This window comes from Mycteria americana, chromosome 1 (genome assembly GCF_035582795.1).
Source record: "Mycteria americana isolate JAX WOST 10 ecotype Jacksonville Zoo and Gardens chromosome 1, USCA_MyAme_1.0, whole genome shotgun sequence".
In the NCBI taxonomy this organism is placed as follows: Eukaryota; Metazoa; Chordata; class Aves; order Ciconiiformes; family Ciconiidae; genus Mycteria; species Mycteria americana.
The window spans coordinates 154,189,899-154,195,404 of record NC_134365.1 but is presented as its reverse complement, the minus strand read 5'-3'; positions in this window follow the sequence as shown (position 1 = coordinate 154,195,404).

Here is a 5,506-nt window from a genome sequence, read left to right as displayed (position 1 = left end):
TTTTATCATTCACAGGCTCACACAGACCAAATTAATAAACACATTGACTTCTTTTTAAAAAACTGATGGCTTCAGAAGACTTGGATGTACTGGATTTATGGGAGACAATGAAGATTTATTTAAGAAAGAGAACTAATTACACCTTATTATCTGTAATGAATGCCTTTGCAATTAATATTGTAAAAGCAGAAATTGCAAGGTAAAAAAATCTAATCATAGAAGGAACGTGCTTCTGAGTGGCAACCCTAGTGTATGCCTACTGGCGTGCAGACAGAGAGGGCCAGATCCAGCAAATCCTTACTGAGGCTACTCTTAGCAAATTATATTGCTATCTATCTCTCCATATCTGATATATAATACTAGCTTTACAGGAAATGTAATGAGACTTGTAATGGACTTTATCTGCCTTTTAATAACACCGTGCTCAGGAGAAAATCATTATGAAAGGCAAAATCATTATTATGACTGGTTTTTTTCATAGGCAGGAGCTGAAAGGCAGCAATCTAGGTAATACAGCTATTTATTAAAGCAAAAAAATGTTACCCTGGAGAAAATGTACTTTCAGGGCCTAATCATACAGATTTTTTCATCCTGCTCAGAATCTACTAAAGTCAAGTTAGAAATGATTTACAGAAACAGGTCATTAGGTAGCATTTTAGTCAAGCGTCACAAAACCAACTTAAATGCTATTAAAGAACATGACTTGTGAGTTTTCACGGCCATCTCTGCACGAAAATAAAAAAAATGGCAATGAACTCATTTCCTTCTCAAAAGAGATACTGAGAAGGGATCACAAGCAAGTACCAAGCCTGTGGTGTGCATGCAGCCAGTCCTGCTGCCGCCCGTGAACTTTTCAATAGCATCTCTGAATTCCCTCCTTGTGGCCATGGAAAACATTTAGATGGGCCATGAAGCTAGCTTTCACCTTATTACTGAAGGATGTAACACACAACTGCTGCCTTCTCCCAGCACAGCTTTTTTCTTTATTTTATTTGGTTAATAAGAGTGATGGCCTGAATTGTGAATTTGAGAGCTAGACCAACATTCAGCTTTCCCATCGCCCAGGGCGTTGGATTTGGTAGAGCAGTCTCAGCCCATCTCCTCACTGATGGAACCAGTTTTCACAAAAATGTAACCCAGGAAACTGGAAAACCACAGCATTACTGGACTGAAGCAGTATGGTGTGTTCCGGTAAAAGAAAGCAGCTGAAGGGCCACTGGAAATGCCCTAAACAGTGGGGGAAGAAACTGCATCTGAACACCAGCCACAATTCACCTTCCTGTATCACCTTTTGTGCATGGGGGTGTCTTGGTGACAGCAGGGGACATACATCCCATGCCATGCTGGAGAGGGTGGCTGGTTCAACCCTAGTGCACAAGACAACTTCTCAGGAGACAAGGTTCGGAGGGATGGCACAGCATCCATGCCACATATCCACACCCTTCCCTCCCGGATCAGTTCCTAACTCCAGAAGCACCGAGCTCAGGGTTTTGGACAGCTGGTTCAACCAAAAAGTCTTCCCTTACTCCTGCCCCACATCTCTGCCCATTCTGCAGGCGCTGTGCATGATGTGTAAGGCAGAGAGCTACTAGAGGTCAGCCAGTGCAGGTGCCACAGAATTTGTCACTGGTTGGCATAACACAATGCATGACACGTACCAAACATTGCAGTCCTATTTCTTTGTATTAAACCAAGCCTTATGCCACACGAACACATCATTCTCTAGTTTTAAATTTCTAAACCCACTACGTTTTCAGGTCTGTATCTTAACAAAATGCATACTTGAAGCGCATAAAATGCATATCTTATACCTCCAGAATCCTTAGCCAATATCAACTGACCAATTAAAACCAAACCAACCAAAACCAAAAGTCAGACTGCTGAAGCCCAGTATCTAACACATTAACTTCTCTTGATTTGTCTTGGTTAAAAGGCCAAGAAAATCAAAATAGATTATAGAGCTGTAATTACTGCTTTACTTGTGATACGACAGTAGAATGAACTGGTTTACAAATAGTTATTTAATTTTATTTCTAGTTTGAAGATTGATTATGCAACCTTCATCAATGATTTATTTATTTGAAGTTCTTTATCAGTCATTTTAGCACCAGAGGCAAAGCCAGTTCTCCTGTGGGCAAACATCAGTGTCAGACTCACTGAATTAACTCATGAACTCATTCCATTTATGGAATGAAATATTTACTTAATTTCTGGAACAAGCAAAAATATGCCTTCCACAGCATGGAAAACCATCAGATATTCCAAGTGCCTTTCATCGAAGGCACTGAACATTTATTTAAGCCATACAGATTGGCATAGTATATACGGTTATAGTTACAATAACTGTAGCATACTTACAGATATCACAAGCTGTTCAGGATGGGAATGAAGTGAAAACACAGTTTCCTTAAATATTGTTTGTAATTATAATGACACACCCTGTGCATTTTTGGCCTGTATTTACTGCGTTTGCTATAAACTTGCCATGCATTTTCTGGTTTTCTTTGCTAGCTGCTGCTTCCCGCTCTGGCCTAGACGTAAGCATGCTTTGCTCAGCTATGGAAATATCTTGTGTTCTCAGAAGTTTTATAGGATCTTTTCCCTCAAACACAGAGGTGACAAATGCATCTATACTTTGCATTTTAACAGCAAGAAAAGGAAGAGGAGGGCTGAGGCAAAAGTAGTCTACAGAAGATCAGAAGTGTCCAAAAGAGTGCAAAGATAGGATTTTTTTTAATTGAGAAATGCCTTTTTTCCCCAACATTGTCACTGTGGCTCTTTATCAAGTCAAAAAGTTACATAAGGTGACAGATTTTAGTATTATTATTTGTCTTGACAGTTCCAGAAGAAAGGAAAAACTCTGAGAGGCAGCAAGAGGAGGACTCTCTAGTTTCACCTAAGCATGGTTGCAAATGATTTTAACTAGATCCAGTTTTAAAGGTTTTATTACACAGTTCTGTCACTGTTCATGAGAGAGCAGAGCTAAGGGAGCAGACTCACTTGCAGCCAGACGGCTCCTGAGCAGATATGGGAATTCCCTGGACATTGATTCGACACGGGTAGGTACAAAATAGACCTTGTGGAACGACCGTGCCAGGACACAACAGTGCAAGTCAAGGCCCAATACCCTACCGCATTAAGAAACTGCGCTCCTCGTGCTTTACTTGGTAGAGGTCTGTTGTATTCGATACCAGAAGTAAATTGATTTTAGTGGACAGACTTGAAAGTAAATAGCGTGCGCTCCACTGAGAAATGCCACATCAGAGATGCCACGCAGAAATGCCACGCAGAGGCAATGTCCCTTGAGGAGGATTTCACACAGAGGGAAGGAGGGAAAGGTTGTGCCTTTGAAAGATTTCGCTACATAGGAGACTGGTAATGAGTAACACACATTTGCTCCATACCCTACTGAGACAATTTCTTCCTATCCAGAAAAGACATTTTATAAATAGTTAGCCTTTTTCTCTTAAATACAGTTGTAAGGAGAAATCCGGCATAGCTGGAAACACAAGGAAAGATGGGATCTCCCGGCACCGTCCAGAGAAAGCTATCTAACTTGCTGTCCCAGCAGGGGAAACGCCGTGTACTTAATGCGCGCTCCCTCGCTCGCTGTTATTGAAAGCCATTATTAGCTTGGAGAGGGAGAGTGGCTTGGCTGCATCTTTCATGGTACAGTAACTCCGGTCAATTGGGTTCTTGAAGCAGGCTTTGTAAAAAGTGTATTGTTACTTCCTCTTGATTTTTTTGTGTCCGTGCTCATTAACAAAATATACGAGTAAGTACCCTGGGATGAAGAGAGAGGGAGCTGCAACAACAACCATTTGCAGAACCCCACCAGGTTCAAATCACTGCTACCTTTTTCAAAGTCAGTAGAGACGTGCCTTTGGATAGAGGCCAAAACTGAAGGTATATCATAGGCTGTCCCAAAACCCTTGATATGTTCCAAGTGCAGTAGGTATGTCTACAGTTAATACATAGAGATGCGCCCGGGCTAAGCCATGCCAGGAGAGAGTTGCCCTCACTGTGGAAGTCGGATCCATCTTCTCGTGAGCCCACCCCACTCAGCTGGCCGTTGCGCGGGGAGGATGACCATCCATGCCTCCTCGCTGGAATGAGGTCCATAGGGCACAGTGGAATCCAACTGGGGACAGGCAATTGGATGCTGTAGAGCAGTGCTAGGGCTCGAACGCTGAAATGAAGGCTGTGGTGGTGCCAGTCTCTTGCCTGCCATATGTAAAATAGTAGAAAACTTCCTGAGCCCATCCTGCACAAAACATAGTCACTGTTTGGTCTCTGATAGGAAAATGTTAGCATAAGCAAAGGGTTCTAGGCCAAGGAAGACTGATAACGCTTCTCCCTAGTCTCACCACCTTTGTAATTAAAAGGGGAAATGAAAAAAGGATTTAGATTATATTGAAAGAAAAGGCACCAGGGAGCAGATTCAATTTTTGAGTCATCACAGAAATTCTCTAAAATTCAATTACAGTGATGTAGATCTGACATAGGATGTATTATTATAGTACCCCAGAGAAGGTCAATAAAATATATTGTAAGGTCTCCGCAAGATTTCATCAGGACCATAATATAGATAAGTCTCATTATTTCACATGTTTTGCAGCTGCTCTAACTTAATTTTCAGGGGTGCCATCATATAATTATCAAAGCTGATTAAATTTTATACCCCCAGATCTTGCAGGTTATGTCTACAGGGAAAGAGTTCAAACCTATTATATAATAGCAAAGATACAATTAGACTCCGGAGAGTGAATAAATAAATCACACTAAGCAAAAAAGGGCAACATACCTACCAACAGACCAGCACATTTACAGCTGAAGTTAGTGTCATATGATGAAAAGACCAATTTAAAGTACTGCAAATTTGCAGGTATTTCACAGAACCTTGACTTTTAACCATTTACCAGTACAATATCTCTATTCCTTTAGATACAAAATCTGTCCACACTGACTGATGTTTTCACCTTCTCTACAAATACAGATGGGCCACAGTGACTTAATATTGTATGTGTGGGCCAGATTTTGCCTCCAGCACTCACCGTGGAATTGCAAGTGTACCAGATTTATGTATATTTAAATTCACATTAAGTTCACAAGGGAAAAAATGAGAGAGATTGATGGTGGGGTTATTTTGTCTAACTACAGGTGCTTGCTGCCATCTGACATGCCTCAATATCTGGGGCATCTGAATGGGGCTGGCAGATAAGACACAAGACTTGTAAGAGAGACCTGCTCCCTCGTGAAATGGCAGCTGAAGGCAGGGGGGAATGGAGGGATCTAAAATTACTCTAGATGTCATTATGTTTTAGCAAGTTAATTTTTTCCTGAGGTGTTATTTAGCTGTGGAGTTTGATCCAGTCCCTGCCGAAGGACCCAGGTGTTTTGGTCAGTGGGATAGGTCCTGAGACAATTTTAATCATCAGCCTATGTGGGTCAGGGATTTAACCCAGGACCGTCCATTTATCAGTCTATACCTTTTGTGTGGTAAGGG